General features: G+C 43.6%; 9 non-coding genes across 9 annotated transcripts; all 9 read left to right on the top strand.

Moving 5' to 3' along the window:
* The first annotated feature begins 4355 nt into the window (after positions 1–4355).
* LOC141225109 (U2 spliceosomal RNA) lies at positions 4356–4551 on the top strand. The gene has a single exon (XR_012292426.1). It is a non-coding gene; the product is annotated as a U2 spliceosomal RNA (small nuclear RNA).
* A 1115-nt stretch (positions 4552–5666) lies between these two features.
* Positions 5667–5857, top strand: LOC141225128 (U2 spliceosomal RNA). Its single transcript, XR_012292440.1, has one exon. It is a non-coding gene; the product is annotated as a U2 spliceosomal RNA (small nuclear RNA).
* A 1111-nt stretch (positions 5858–6968) lies between these two features.
* Positions 6969–7159, top strand: LOC141225117 (U2 spliceosomal RNA). The gene has a single exon (XR_012292432.1). It is a non-coding gene; the product is annotated as a U2 spliceosomal RNA (small nuclear RNA).
* A 1115-nt stretch (positions 7160–8274) lies between these two features.
* Positions 8275–8465, top strand: LOC141225106 (U2 spliceosomal RNA). Its single transcript, XR_012292423.1, has one exon. It is a non-coding gene; the product is annotated as a U2 spliceosomal RNA (small nuclear RNA).
* A 1115-nt stretch (positions 8466–9580) lies between these two features.
* On the top strand, positions 9581–9771 carry LOC141225095 (U2 spliceosomal RNA). The gene has a single exon (XR_012292412.1). It is a non-coding gene; the product is annotated as a U2 spliceosomal RNA (small nuclear RNA).
* A 1115-nt stretch (positions 9772–10886) lies between these two features.
* LOC141225558 (U2 spliceosomal RNA) lies at positions 10887–11077 on the top strand. Its single transcript, XR_012292830.1, has one exon. It is a non-coding gene; the product is annotated as a U2 spliceosomal RNA (small nuclear RNA).
* Positions 11078–12192: 1115 nt separating this feature from the next.
* LOC141225662 (U2 spliceosomal RNA) lies at positions 12193–12383 on the top strand. Its single transcript, XR_012292927.1, has one exon. It is a non-coding gene; the product is annotated as a U2 spliceosomal RNA (small nuclear RNA).
* Positions 12384–13498: 1115 nt separating this feature from the next.
* Positions 13499–13689, top strand: LOC141225651 (U2 spliceosomal RNA). Its single transcript, XR_012292917.1, has one exon. It is a non-coding gene; the product is annotated as a U2 spliceosomal RNA (small nuclear RNA).
* Positions 13690–14800: 1111 nt separating this feature from the next.
* On the top strand, positions 14801–14991 carry LOC141225555 (U2 spliceosomal RNA). Its single transcript, XR_012292827.1, has one exon. It is a non-coding gene; the product is annotated as a U2 spliceosomal RNA (small nuclear RNA).
* Positions 14992–15470: the final 479 nt, after the last annotated feature.

The following is a 15470-nucleotide window of genomic DNA, read 5'->3' as shown; positions in this document are numbered from 1 at the left end:
GGACATACCATGGTAACATGCCTTAAAGGGCAGTGTTGCCGAAATTGCAGAAAGGAGGGGCATATGGCCAACCAGTGTCCAGAGGCCAAGTCCTGTGATGTCTGTGGGAGTAGTGATCACATGTATAAGGACTGTCCTATGAGTGCACCTAGACGTTCTGATAAAGAACAGAAGGAGGAGGAGCTGGAGAGGAGGCAGATGGCAAGCGCACTGAAAGTGCTGGAAAGATTGGAGAGGGAGGAGAGAGAGGGAAGGGGGCGGGAAACTGGTAGAGCCTCTCCCTCTACGGCGCCAGAGGAGGTGTCCCTGAGACCATGTTCTTCTTCTGCTGAAGAAATGAGGAAGAAGCGGAGGGAAGAAAAGGAGTTCTGGAGGGAAGTGGCAAAGGTGGAGAAAAAGGCAGTGTCTGCGAGAATATCTAGGAAAGTGGTGGAAGCAGAGCTGCCTGAGATGATGACTTTTGGAGAGGCAATGGACGCAACAGGATGTGAAGTGCAAATCTCGGAACCCGACAGTCCTGAACACCCTTCGGGTCCTGAAAACATTGAAGATTTTTCTTCGGAGGATGATAGGGGTGCAAAGAAGAGTCGTAGGGAGGATGGTGGGGGCAGTGATGATGCAGTTTTTAGTGAGCCTCAGAGGAAGATCAGAACTGCCAGAATGAGGAGTGTGGCTGGTGAAGCCAGCGGGTCGGAAACCAGCTGTTCTGTTCTGATGGCGGAGGAGGATAGTGGTGGTGCTGGATAGTGTCACCATATAATATTGTAAATGTTTTTTCTTTTTGTCCTCTTGTGAGCTTTGGTTTAGGCCAAAGGCTATTTCTTTGTGTAATTGGTGAAGGAGTAGAAGTATTATGGGATTTACCATAGTGTCCCAAAACGTAAGAGTGTTTAAAAGTAAAGTAAGAAGAGCTGCTATTTTTGAGTTTTTAGCTATGCAAAATGCATCTATTTTTTGTTTACAAGAATGTGGGGTAGTGGATGGTGTGAAAGGGGATGAATGGTCTTATGGAGCGTCTGTGTGGTCGGGGAGTGCATGTAATAAGAATGATGGTGTGGGTATTTTGGTTAAAGGAAGGGAGGTTGTTTTGAGTGATTATTTGGTTATTGAGGTGGGGAGATGTATCCTTGCTAATTTTGTATACAAGAATGTAAAGTTTTGTGTTATTAATGTTTATGCGCCAGTTGAAAAAAATGAGCGCAAAAATTTATTTGAAAAAATTAAGCTTTTTGTTCCAGGAAGAATACCTGTGGTAATTGTGGGTGATATGAACTGTGATGTGGGGAGAGTGAATGTGGATGTGTCTGGGAAAGCATTATTGGAATTAGTGAATGATTTTGGGTTGTGTGATATGCAGCGCGTGTGTAACATGAATCCTTTGTTGAACACTTTCTTTTCTGAGAGTGGTAGGGTACAATCCAGATTGGATTATTGTTTTATTTCTAAAAATATGGTTTCTGTTAATTATAGGCAGGAAAACGTTCTTTTTTCAGATCATGTGTGTATGTTGTGTGAGTTGGATATAAAAGTTGATGGAGTGTTTGGGAGAGGATTGTGGAAGTTAAATGTTAAACTGTTAGAGAATGAAGATGTGAGAAAGGAGTATGAAAGGCGGTATGAAGAATGGTGTAAGCATAAAAATGAGTTTGGGAATGTTTGTGAGTGGTGGGACTGGGTGAAGAAACAAACAAAAATGTTCTTTAAAAATTTAGGATACAAGTATGCAGCAATTAAAAGAGAGAGTTTTGTTAAACTGAACGCGCGGTTGAGCGTTTTGTATAAGTTAAGGGAAGGAGGAGTTGAGGTGGAGGAGCATATTTTAGAGGTAAAAAAGGAGATTAGTGAGTTTTTGTTGGAGAGAGGGAGAAGCATAGTGTTTAGGGCAAAGATTGATAAGATGGAGCAGGATGAGAAATGTTCTCGGTTTTTCTTTAAAAAAGTTTTTGGAAAGAAACAGAGTATGAGCGTGGTGTATGGAGCAGATGGAAGTGAGGTGAGTGGAGAGGATATGTGTGAAGAGGTGGCTAAGTTTTATGAGGATCTGTATGCAGTGAAACAGAGGGATGAATGTTTGGAGAATGATGTTTTGAGTGTGTTAGAGAGTAAGTTGAGTGAAGCAGAAAGAGAGAGAGTGATGGGTGAGGTGACTGGTGATGAGGTATGGAAGGTTATGTGTAGTATGGCTTTGAATAAGACGCCGGGGGAGGATGGCCTCCCAGTAGAATTTTATCGTGTGATGTGGGGTGTGATTGGTAAGGACTTTGTGGATGTATGTAAGTATATGTGGGGAAACATGGAGGTGACTGAGAGTATGCGTGCAGGTATGGTTGTGTTAATTCCTAAGAAAGGGGATTTGAAAAGTCTGAGGAATTGGAGGCCAATAACGTTACTTAATTGTGATTATAAAATCTATGCAAAACTTATGGCTAATAGGATGCGTGATGTGATAGAGAGTGTGATTGGGGATGAGCAGTGTTGTGCGGTACCTGGGAGGCGGATTCACGAGTGTGTGTGTATGTTAAGAGATTGTCTATGGGATTGCATGGGTCGTAAGAAGAGTGTATTTTTGTTAAGTTTGGATTTTGAAAAGGCTTATGATAGGTTGTCGCATGGTTTTTTGTTCAGAGTGTTGTTAAAAATGGGTTTTCCGGCTGATTTTGTTGGGCGAGTGAGAAGTTTGTATGCGGGTGTTTATAGCTGTGTTTTAATGAATGGGTATGTGGGTAGGAAAGTGAATGTGTTTTCGGGTGTGCGACAGGGGTGTCCTTTGTCCCCTGTAGCATTTATTTGTGCAATTGAGCCATTGTTGTGTATGCTGAGGAAAGATAAGGTAATTCGTGGTGTGCAAGTGCCGGGAGGTGGAGGAAAAGAATGGAAAGTGAGTGGTTATATGGATGACGTGTGTGTATTATGTGATTCTGAATGTTCGGTGAGGCGGGTGAAGTTGTTAGTGTCTATTTTTTGTGGTGCATCTGCGTTTAAAGTGAATTGGGAAAAGAGTGAGTGTAAGGGTTTTGGAGGCGGAAGTTTAAGTAGGGATGTAGGTGTGAATGTAGTGAATGGACCTATTAAAGTTTTGGGTGTGAAGTTTTCAGAGAGTTTGGATGGGAAAGAAAGTTGGGATGATGCGAAAGGAAAAGTTGAGCAGAAGTTGAATTTTTGGAAATTGAGGAGTTTATCCTTTTTTGGGAAGATTTTAATTGTTAAGAGTGTGGTGTTGCCAATATTTTTATATATTGCGGTAGTATTTCCACCAGGATATATGTGTATGAGAAGCTTGAATAGAATTTTATTTGTTTTTTTGTGGAACTCGAAAATGGAGAGAGCTAGGAGAGAAATTTTGGTTAAAAGAGTGGAAAAAGGTGGTTTGGGTTTTCCGAATTTGGACGTGTTTTTTGGTGTGAATATCGTTGTGTTTGTTTTGAAAGTGATTAGGGCGGATGGAAAGTTTTCATCTATGTGTAGGTATTTATTTGGAGCGTATTTGTTTCGTTTAAAGTGGCAAGAAAGGGATTTGCGATGTCCGATTGCTTTTGAGGTGCCTGTATGGTATGTGTGGGTTTATAAGTTTTTGGTGAGGTATGAACTGTGTGATGCAGATGTGAGATTGCTGGAGAATAAGAAGGCTGTGTATAGGATGATTGAATGTAGAGAGGTAGAATGTGGAATAAATATGGTTAGGGGTGGTGATGTGCAGAAGGTTTGGAAGAAAGTGCGGATGAGTGGTATGACCAACAAACAGAGTGAAGTTGTGTGGCAGTCTTTACATGGAGTATTACCTGTGAGAGAGTTTCAGAGGAATAGAGGTTTGGTGAGGAGTGAAATGTGTCCAAGAAATGGCTGTGGTGGAAGGGAAAGTGTGTTGCATGTTTTTTGGAATTGCCAGTATGCTAGAGATGTGATTGGGAGAATGGGGCCTTTGTGTAAAGAATTGTGTGGTGTGAATTTGTTGTCTTTTGAGTTGTTTATGTTTGGTTTGGGAATATGTGATGGGACGAAGGAAAGAGTCTTGTGGTTGATGCTTGCATGTATAAAGGAAGTGTTATGGGATGTGAGGAATGTGTATGTGTTTAAAAGGAAGGAAATTGCTGTAAAGGATAGTGTGAAGGTGATTTTGGGAAAGATGTATGTGTGTTTCCTATGGGACAAAAAGAGGAGAGGGGAAGTGGATGCAGAGGGAATATGGAAAGTTAAAAAGTGGAGATATATTGTTAGTACCTCTTGATTTTTGTTATTGTTGTTTTGAAATATGAAATAAATATTTCCGATGATGATGGGGACAGCAAATTGCGTATTGGATTTGACGCAGCTGTTTTGATGGAATTTTCCTTTGTCTGGTTTCCATAGACTGTGGAATTTCCTCGTCTGAGGAGAAAAAAAAAAAAAAAAAAAAAAAAATCTGTTCTTATCAGTTTAATATCTGATACGTCCCCTATCTGGGGACCATATATTAAATGGATTTTTAGAACAGGGAGATGGAAAAAGAGCTTGCTCTGTCCACTCCACGCATTGACCTGGTATTGCAGTATCTCCAGGACCGGTGCACCCCTTCTTTAATGCAGTTTCTAAAATCAGAAAGAATTGAATTCAATGTTTTTTGTTCATTTTGCTTGTTTGTCGGATTTTGGGATGGACTCTTTGGCTTTGCTTTTCTTCTCCTCATTGGATTTTTCATGTTCAAAGTTGCAGAAGCCAGATTACAAGCTCATTTTGGTTCAACTTCAGCAACTGTGCATTGCATTGCCATGTAATGTGATGCAATGCTATCTTTCTAGCTCTCCCTTTTTACTTCCTTTTGGATAAACAGACATATTAGGCAAGCATTTTGGAGCTTTCACCTAAATAACTACAGGTGGTGAGATAAGCTGCACAATATAATTGACCTTTCAGTATATTGTTGCACACACACCATCTATTTAGCAAATGCCCTTGTTATCAACAGCAGCCTTTTAAACTCACCTGAGCTAACAGGTATGTGCGCTGGTTACTCTGCTGCGCTTAAAATTTCTTTTTTGGTTTGCTACAATGCCTTTTCTGAAACGTTGTCTCCTTCTGCTGGAACACTGACTTCTTTCATTTAATGCCTGCAGACTATAAAAGAGAACCCAACCCAAAAAGTTTGGTTGATTAGTCTGTGGCATTCTGTTAAACTGTTGCTTATGGCGGTCTCTGTGAGCTTCTCAGCGACATTCAGCCAGCCAGGTATCCTGCCTGCAGTAGATGGAATGTGGCAATGGAACGCTGGCTGCGCGTGTCATAATAGGCTCTGAGCCTTTATATACCTGTGCACAGCAGCAGCCACCTTCAGTCTGCTGCTGGACAGCCAGCAGCAGCAGCAGCAGGAGAGGCATGTAATCAGGAGCCCTCCTGCTAAGGGTAGACAGCTGCTCGTTCCACCCCACCCCCCGCCTTAATTGGTTCTCCTCCCTTCCAACGGTGTTGAGGCGGGTGGGAACAGCAGGGGGTGAAGGTGCTGTGTTTAAAGAGGTGGAGTTATGCAGATCTAAAACGCGTGGATTGCAGCAGCAGCAAGCCGAAAAGTGCAGGCATGTAAGGGATCTAGAGGTTGACAACATGTCTTCTTAACGGGAGTCCAGGAGCTCATCTCCACAAATGGACTTTTCAGGATCCTTGGGTGGCTCCGTAGTTTGAAACCAATTCTGGTTATCGCTTCTCGGCCTTTTGGCTAAGATCAAGTGTAGTATCTGTTCTTATCAGTTTAATATCTGATACGTCCCCTATCTGGGGACCATATATTAAATGGATTTTTAGAACAGGGAGATGGAAAAAGAGCTTGCTCTGTCCACTCCACGCATTGACCTGGTATTGCAGTATCTCCAGGACCGGTGCACCCCTTCTTTAATGCAGTTTCTAAAATCAGAAAGAATTGAATTCAATGTTTTTTGTTCATTTTGCTTGTTTGTCGGATTTTGGGATGGACTCTTTGGCTTTGCTTTTCTTCTCCTCATTGGATTTTTCATGTTCAAAGTTGCAGAAGCCAGATTACAAGCTCATTTTGGTTCAACTTCAGCAACTGTGCATTGCATTGCCATGTAATGTGATGCAATGCTATCTTTCTAGCTCTCCCTTTTTACTTCCTTTTGGATAAACAGACATATTAGGCAAGCATTTTGGAGCTTTCACCTAAATAACTACAGGTGGTGAGATAAGCTGCACAATATAATTGACCTTTCAGTATATTGTTGCACACACACCATCTATTTAGCAAATGCCCTTTTTATCAACGCCTTTTAAACTCACCTGAGCTAACAGGTATGTGCGCTGGTTACTCTGCTGCACTTAAAATTTCTTTTTTGGTTTGCTACAATGCCTTTTCTGAAACGTTGTCTCCTTCTGCTGGAACACTGACTTCTTTCATTTAATGCCTGCAGACTATAAAAGAGAACCCAACCCAAAAAGTTTGGTTGATTAGTCTGTGGCATTCTGTTAAACTGTTGCTTATGGCGGTCTCTGTGAGCTTCTCAGCGACATTCAGCCAGCCAGGTATCCTGCCTGCAGTAGATGGAATGTGGCAATGGAACGCTGGCTGCGCGTGTCATAATAGGCTCTGAGCCTTTATATACCTGTGCACAGCAGCAGCCACCTTCAGTCTGCTGCTGGACAGCCAGCAGCAGCAGCAGCAGGAGAGGTATGTAATCAGGAGCCCTCCTGCTAAGGGTAGACAGCTGCTCGTTCCACCCCACCCCCCGCCTTAATTGGTTCTCCTCCCTTCCAACGGTGTTGAGGCGGGTGGGAACAGCAGGGGGTGAAGGTGCTGTGTTTAAAGAGGTGGAGTTATGCAGATCTAAAACGCGTGGATTGCAGCAGCAGCAAGCCGAAAAGTGCAGGCATGTAAGGGATCTAGAGGTTGACAACATGTCTTCTTAACGGGAGTCCAGGAGCTCATCTCCACAAATGGACTTTTCAGGATCCTTGGGTGGCTCCGTAGTTTGAAACCAATTCTGGTTATCGCTTCTCGGCCTTTTGGCTAAGATCAAGTGTAGTATCTGTTCTTATCAGTTTAATATCTGATACGTCCCCTATCTGGGGACCATATATTAAATGGATTTTTAGAACAGGGAGATGGAAAAAGAGCTTGCTCTGTCCACTCCACGCATTGACCTGGTATTGCAGTATCTCCAGGACCGGTGCACCCCTTCTTTAATGCAGTTTCTAAAATCAGAAAGAATTGAATTCAATGTTTTTTGTTCATTTTGCTTGTTTGTCGGATTTTGGGATGGACTCTTTGGCTTTGCTTTTCTTCTCCTCATTGGATTTTTCATGTTCAAAGTTGCAGAAGCCAGATTACAAGCTCATTTTGGTTCAACTTCAGCAACTGTGCATTGCATTGCCATGTAATGTGATGCAATGCTATCTTTCTAGCTCTCCCTTTTTACTTCCTTTTGGATAAACAGACATATTAGGCAAGCATTTTGGAGCTTTCACCTAAATAACTACAGGTGGTGAGATAAGCTGCACAATATAATTGACCTTTCAGTATATTGTTGCACACACACCATCTATTTAGCAAATGCCCTTGTTATCAACAGCAGCCTTTTAAACTCACCTGAGCTAACAGGTATGTGCGCTGGTTACTCTGCTGCGCTTAAAATTTCTTTTTTGGTTTGCTACAATGCCTTTTCTGAAACGTTGTCTCCTTCTGCTGGAACACTGACTTCTTTCATTTAATGCCTGCAGACTATAAAAGAGAACCCAACCCAAAAAGTTTGGTTGATTAGTCTGTGGCATTCTGTTAAACTGTTGCTTATGGCGGTCTCTGTGAGCTTCTCAGCGACATTCAGCCAGCCAGGTATCCTGCCTGCAGTAGATGGAATGTGGCAATGGAACGCTGGCTGCGCGTGTCATAATAGGCTCTGAGCCTTTATATACCTGTGCACAGCAGCAGCCACCTTCAGTCTGCTGCTGGACAGCCAGCAGCAGCAGCAGCAGGAGAGGTATGTAATCAGGAGCCCTCCTGCTAAGGGTAGACAGCTGCTCGTTCCACCCCACCCCCCGCCTTAATTGGTTCTCCTCCCTTCCAACGGTGTTGAGGCGGGTGGGAACAGCAGGGGGTGAAGGTGCTGTGTTTAAAGAGGTGGAGTTATGCAGATCTAAAACGCGTGGATTGCAGCAGCAGCAAGCCGAAAAGTGCAGGCATGTAAGGGATCTAGAGGTTGACAACATGTCTTCTTAACGGGAGTCCAGGAGCTCATCTCCACAAATGGACTTTTCAGGATCCTTGGGTGGCTCCGTAGTTTGAAACCAATTCTGGTTATCGCTTCTCGGCCTTTTGGCTAAGATCAAGTGTAGTATCTGTTCTTATCAGTTTAATATCTGATACGTCCCCTATCTGGGGACCATATATTAAATGGATTTTTAGAACAGGGAGATGGAAAAAGAGCTTGCTCTGTCCACTCCACGCATTGACCTGGTATTGCAGTATCTCCAGGACCGGTGCACCCCTTCTTTAATGCAGTTTCTAAAATCAGAAAGAATTGAATTCAATGTTTTTTGTTCATTTTGCTTGTTTGTCGGATTTTGGGATGGACTCTTTGGCTTTGCTTTTCTTCTCCTCATTGGATTTTTCATGTTCAAAGTTGCAGAAGCCAGATTACAAGCTCATTTTGGTTCAACTTCAGCAACTGTGCATTGCATTGCCATGTAATGTGAAGCAATGCTATCTTTCTAGCTCTCCCTTTTTACTTCCTTTTGGATAAACAGACATATTAGGCAAGCATTTTGGAGCTTTCACCTAAATAACTACAGGTGGTGAGATAAGCTGCACAATATAATTGACCTTTCAGTATATTGTTGCACACACACCATCTATTTAGCAAATGCCCTTGTTATCAACAGCAGCCTTTTAAACTCACCTGAGCTAACAGGTATGTGCGCTGGTTACTCTGCTGCGCTTAAAATTTCTTTTTTGGTTTGCTACAATGCCTTTTCTGAAACGTTGTCTCCTTCTGCTGGAACACTGACTTCTTTCATTTAATGCCTGCAGACTATAAAAGAGAACCCAACCCAAAAAGTTTGGTTGATTAGTCTGTGGCATTCTGTTAAACTGTTGCTTATGGCGGTCTCTGTGAGCTTCTCAGCGACATTCAGCCAGCCAGGTATCCTGCCTGCAGTAGATGGAATGTGGCAATGGAACGCTGGCTGCGCGTGTCATAATAGGCTCTGAGCCTTTATATACCTGTGCACAGCAGCAGCCACCTTCAGTCTGCTGCTGGACAGCCAGCAGCAGCAGCAGGAGAGGTATGTAATCAGGAGCCCTCCTGCTAAGGGTAGACAGCTGCTCGTTCCACCCCACCCCCCGCCTTAATTGGTTCTCCTCCCTTCCAGCGGTGTTGAGGCGGGTGGGAACAGCAGGGGGTGAAGGTGCTGTGTTTAAAGAGGTGGAGTTATGCAGATCTAAAACGCGTGGATTGCAGCAGCAGCAGCAAGCCGAAAAGTGCAGGCATGTAAGGGATCTAGAGGTTGACAACATGTCTTCTTAACGGGAGTCCAGGAGCTCATCTCCACAAATGGACTTTTCAGGATCCTTGGGTGGCTCCGTAGTTTGAAACCAATTCTGGTTATCGCTTCTCGGCCTTTTGGCTAAGATCAAGTGTAGTATCTGTTCTTATCAGTTTAATATCTGATACGTCCCCTATCTGGGGACCATATATTAAATGGATTTTTAGAACAGGGAGATGGAAAAAGAGCTTGCTCTGTCCACTCCACGCATTGACCTGGTATTGCAGTATCTCCAGGACCGGTGCACCCCTTCTTTAATGCAGTTTCTAAAATCAGAAAGAATTGAATTCAATGTTTTTTGTTCATTTTGCTTGTTTGTCGGATTTTGGGATGGACTCTTTGGCTTTGCTTTTCTTCTCCTCATTGGATTTTTCATGTTCAAAGTTGCAGAAGCCAGATTACAAGCTCATTTTGGTTCAACTTCAGCAACTGTGCATTGCATTGCCATGTAATGTGATGCAATGCTATCTTTCTAGCTCTCCCTTTTTACTTCCTTTTGGATAAACAGACATATTAGGCAAGCATTTTGGAGCTTTCACCTAAATAACTACAGGTGGTGAGATAAGCTGCACAATATAATTGACCTTTCAGTATATTGTTGCACACACACCATCTATTTAGCAAATGCCCTTGTTATCAACAGCAGCCTTTTAAACTCACCTGAGCTAACAGGTATGTGCGCTGGTTACTCTGCTGCGCTTAAAATTTCTTTTTTGGTTTGCTACAATGCCTTTTCTGAAACGTTGTCTCCTTCTGCTGGAACACTGACTTCTTTCATTTAATGCCTGCAGACTATAAAAGAGAACCCAACCCAAAAAGTTTGGTTGATTAGTCTGTGGCATTCTGTTAAACTGTTGCTTATGGCGGTCTCTGTGAGCTTCTCAGCGACATTCAGCCAGCCAGGTATCCTGCCTGCAGTAGATGGAATGTGGCAATGGAACGCTGGCTGCGCATGTCATAATAGGCTCTGAGCCTTTATATACCTGTGCACAGCAGCAGCCACCTTCTGTCTGCTGCTGGACAGCCAGCAGCAGCAGCAGCAGGAGAGGTATGTAATCAGGAGCCCTCCTGCTAAGGTTAGACAGCTGCTCGTTCCACCCCACCCCCCGCCTTAATTGGTTCTCCTCCCTTCCAACGGTGTTGAGGCGGGTGGGAACAGCAGGGGGTGAAGGTGCTGTGTTTAAAGAGGTGGAGTTATGCAGATCTAAAACGCGTGGATTGCAGCAGCAGCAAGCCGAAAAGTGCAGGCATGTAAGGGATCTAGAGGTTGACAACATGTCTTCTTAACGGGAGTCCAGGAGCTCATCTCCACAAATGGACTTTTCAGGATCCTTGGGTGGCTCCGTAGTTTGAAACCAATTCTGGTTATCGCTTCTCGGCCTTTTGGCTAAGATCAAGTGTAGTATCTGTTCTTATCAGTTTAATATCTGATACGTCCCCTATCTGGGGACCATATATTAAATGGATTTTTAGAACAGGGAGATGGAAAAAGAGCTTGCTCTGTCCACTCCACGCATTTACCTGGTATTGCAGTATCTCCAGGACCGGTGCACCCCTTCTTTAATGCAGTTTCTAAAATCAGAAAGAATTGAATTCAATGTTTTTTGTTCATTTTGCTTGTTTGTCGGATTTTGGGATGGACTCTTTGGCTTTGCTTTTCTTCTCCTCATTGGATTTTTCATGTTCAAAGTTGCAGAAGCCAGATTACAAGCTCATTTTGGTTCAACTTCAGCAACTGTGCATTGCATTGCCATGTAATGTGATGCAATGCTATCTTTCTAGCTCTCCCTTTTTACTTCCTTTTGGATAAACAGACATATTAGGCAAGCATTTTGGAGCTTTCACCTAAATAACTACAGGTGGTGAGATAAGCTGCACAATATAATTGACCTTTCAGTATATTGTTGCACACACACCATCTATTTAGCAAATGCCCTTGTTATCAACAGCAGCCTTTTAAACTCACCTGAGCTAACAGGTATGTGCGCTGGTTACTCTGCTGCGCTTAAAATTTCTTTTTTGGTTTGCTACAATGCCTTTTCTGAAACGTTGTCTCCTTCTGCTGGAACACTGACTTCTTTCATTTAATGCCTGCAGACTATAAAAGAGAACCCAACCCAAAAAGTTTGGTTGATTAGTCTGTGGCATTCTGTTAAACTGTTGCTTATGGCGGTCTCTGTGAGCTTCTCAGCGACATTCAGCCAGCCAGGTATCCTGCCTGCAGTAGATGGAATGTGGCAATGGAACGCTGGCTGCGCGTGTCATAATAGGCTCTGAGCCTTTATATACCTGTGCACAGCAGCAGCCACCTTCAGTCTGCTGCTGGACAGCCAGCAGCAGCAGCAGCAGGAGAGGTATGTAATCAGGAGCCCTCCTGCTAAGGGTAGACAGCTGCTCGTTCCACCCCACCCCCCGCCTTAATTGGTTCTCCTCCCTTCCAACGGTGTTGAGGCGGGTGGGAACAGCAGGGGGTGAAGGTGCTGTGTTTAAAGAGGTGGAGTTATGCAGATCTAAAACGCGTGGATTGCAGCAGCAGCAAGCCGAAAAGTGCAGGCATGTAAGGGATCTAGAGGTTGACAACATGTCTTCTTAACGGGAGTCCAGGAGCTCATCTCCACAAATGGACTTTTCAGGATCCTTGGGTGGCTCCGTAGTTTGAAACCAATTCTGGTTATCGCTTCTCGGCCTTTTGGCTAAGATCAAGTGTAGTATCTGTTCTTATCAGTTTAATATCTGATACGTCCCCTATCTGGGGACCATATATTAAATGGATTTTTAGAACAGGGAGATGGAAAAAGAGCTTGCTCTGTCCACTCCACGCATTGACCTGGTATTGCAGTATCTCCAGGACCGGTGCACCCCTTCTTTAATGCAGTTTCTAAAATCAGAAAGAATTGAATTCAATGTTTTTTGTTCATTTTGCTTGTTTGTCGGATTTTGGGATGGACTCTTTGGCTTTGCTTTTCTTCTCCTCATTGGATTTTTCATGTTCAAAGTTGCAGAAGCCAGATTACAAGCTCATTTTGGTTCAACTTCAGCAACTGTGCATTGCATTGCCATGTAATGTGATGCAATGCTATCTTTCTAGCTCTCCCTTTTTACTTCCTTTTGGATAAACAGACATATTAGGCAAGCATTTTGGAGCTTTCACCTAAATAACTACAGGTGGTGAGATAAGCTGCACAATATAATTGACCTTTCAGTATATTGTTGCACACACACCATCTATTTAGCAAATGCCCTTGTTATCAACAGCAGCCTTTTAAACTCACCTGAGCTAACAGGTATGTGCGCTGGTTACTCTGCTGCGCTTAAAATTTCTTTTTTGGTTTGCTACAATGCCTTTTCTGAAACGTTGTCTCCTTCTGCTGGAACACTGACTTCTTTCATTTAATGCCTGCAGACTATAAAAGAGAACCCAACCCAAAAAGTTTGGTTGATTAGTCTGTGGCATTCTGTTAAACTGTTGCTTATGGCGGTCTCTGTGAGCTTCTCAGCGACATTCAGCCAGCCAGGTATCCTGCCTGCAGTAGATGGAATGTGGCAATGGAACGCTGGCTGCGCGTGTCATAATAGGCTCTGAGCCTTTATATACCTGTGCACAGCAGCAGCCACCTTCAGTCTGCTGCTGGACAGCCAGCAGCAGCAGCAGCAGGAGAGGTATGTAATCAGGAGCCCTCCTGCTAAGGGTAGACAGCTGCTCGTTCCACCCCACCCCCCGCCTTAATTGGTTCTCCTCCCTTCCAACGGTGTTGAGGCGGGTGGGAACAGCAGGGGGTGAAGGTGCTGTGTTTAAAGAGGTGGAGTTATGCAGATCTAAAACGCGTGGATTGCAGCAGCAGCAAGCCGAAAAGTGCAGGCATGTAAGGGATCTAGAGGTTGACAACATGTCTTCTTAACGGGAGTCCAGGAGCTCATCTCCACAAATGGACTTTTCAGGATCCTTGGGTGGCTCTGTAGTTTGAAACCAATTCTGGTTATCGCTTCTCGGCCTTTTGGCTAAGATCAAGTGTAGTATCTGTTCTTATCAGTTTAATATCTGATACGTCCCCTATCTGGGGACCATATATTAAATGGATTTTTAGAACAGGGAGATGGAAAAAGAGCTTGCTCTGTCCACTCCACGCATTGACCTGGTATTGCAGTATCTCCAGGACCGGTGCACCCCTTCTTTAATGCAGTTTCTAAAATCAGAAAGAATTGAATTCAATGTTTTTTGTTCATTTTGCTTGTTTGTCGGATTTTTGATGGACTCTTTGGCTTTGCTTTTCTTCTCCTCATTGGATTTTTCATGTTCAAAGTTGCAGAAGCCAGATTACAAGCTCATTTTGGTTCAACTTCAGCAACTGTGCATTGCATTGCCATGTAATGTGATGCAATGCTATCTTTCTAGCTCTCCCTTTTTACTTCCTTTTGGATAAACAGACATATTAGGCAAGCATTTTGGAGCTTTCACCTAAATAACTACAGGTGGTGAGATAAGCTGCACAATATAATTGACCTTTCAGTATATTGCTGCACACACACCATCTATTTAGCAAATGCCCTTGTTATCAACAGCAGCCTTTTAAACTCACCTGAGCTAACAGGTATGTGCGCTGGTTACTCTGCTGCGCTTAAAATTTCTTTTTTGGTTTGCTACAATGCCTTTTCTGAAACGTTGTCTCCTTCTGCTGGAACACTGACTTCTTTCATTTAATGCCTGCAGACTATAAAAGAGAACCCAACCCAAAAAGTTTGGTTGATTAGTCTGTGGCATTCTGTTAAACTGTTGCTTATGGCGGTCTCTGTGAGCTTCTCAGCGACATTCAGCCAGCCAGGTATCCTGCCTGCAGTAGATGGAATGTGGCAATGGAACGCTGGCTGCGCGTGTCATAATAGGCTCTGAGCCTTTATATACCTGTGCACAGCAGCAGCCACCTTCAGTCTGCTGCTGGACAGCCAGCAGCAGCAGCAGGAGAGGTATGTAATCAGGAGCCCTCCTGCTAAGGGTAGACAGCTGCTCGTTCCACCCCACCCCCCGCCTTAATTGGTTCTCCTCCCTTCCAACGGTGTTGAGGCGGGTGGGAACAGCAGGGGGTGAAGGTGCTGTGTTTAAAGAGGTGGAGTTATGCAGATCTAAAACGCGTGGATTGCAGCAGCAGCAAGCCGAAAAGTGCAGGCATGTAAGGGATCTAGAGGTTGACAACATGTCTTCTTAACGGGAGTCCAGGAGCTCATCTCCACAAATGGACTTTTCAGGATCCTTGGGTGGCTCCGTAGTTTGAAACCAATTCTGGTTATCGCTTCTCGGCCTTTTGGCTAAGATCAAGTGTAGTATCTGTTCTTATCAGTTTAATATCTGATACGTCCCCTATCTGGGGACCATATATTAAATGGATTTTTAGAACAGGGAGATGGAAAAAGAGCTTGCTCTGTCCACTCCACGCATTGACCAGGTATTGCAGTATCTCCAGGACCGGTGCACCCCTTCTTTAATGCAGTTTCTAAAATCAGAAAGAATTGAATTCAATGTTTTTTGTTCATTTTGCTTGTTTGTCGGATTTTGGGATGGACTCTTTGGCTTTGCTTTTCTTCTCCTCATTGGATTTTTCATGTTCAAAGTTGCAGAAGCCAGATTACAAGCTCATTTTGGTTCAACTTCAGCAACTGTGCATTGCATTGCCATGCAATGTGATGCAATGCTATCTTTCTAGCTCTCCCTTTTTACTTCCTTTTGGATAAACAGACATATTAGGCAAGCATTTTGGAGCTTTCACCTAAATAACTACAGGTGGTGAGATAAGCTGCACAATATAATTGACCTTTCAGTATATTGTTGCACACACACCATCTATTTAGCAAATGCCCTTGTTATCAACAGCAGCCTTTTAAACTCACCTGAGCTAACAGGTATGTGCGCTGGTTACTCTGCTGCGCTTAAAATTTCTTTTTTGGTTTGCTACAATGCC

This window comes from Phyllobates terribilis, unplaced genomic scaffold (assembly GCF_046119375.1).
Source record: "Phyllobates terribilis strain yellow unplaced genomic scaffold, ASM4611937v1 Scaffold_404__1_contigs__length_1715579, whole genome shotgun sequence".
Taxonomy (NCBI): domain Eukaryota; kingdom Metazoa; phylum Chordata; class Amphibia; order Anura; family Dendrobatidae; genus Phyllobates; species Phyllobates terribilis.
Note: the sequence above shows the minus strand (reverse complement) of the source record. Positions and strands in the feature narration are given on the sequence as shown.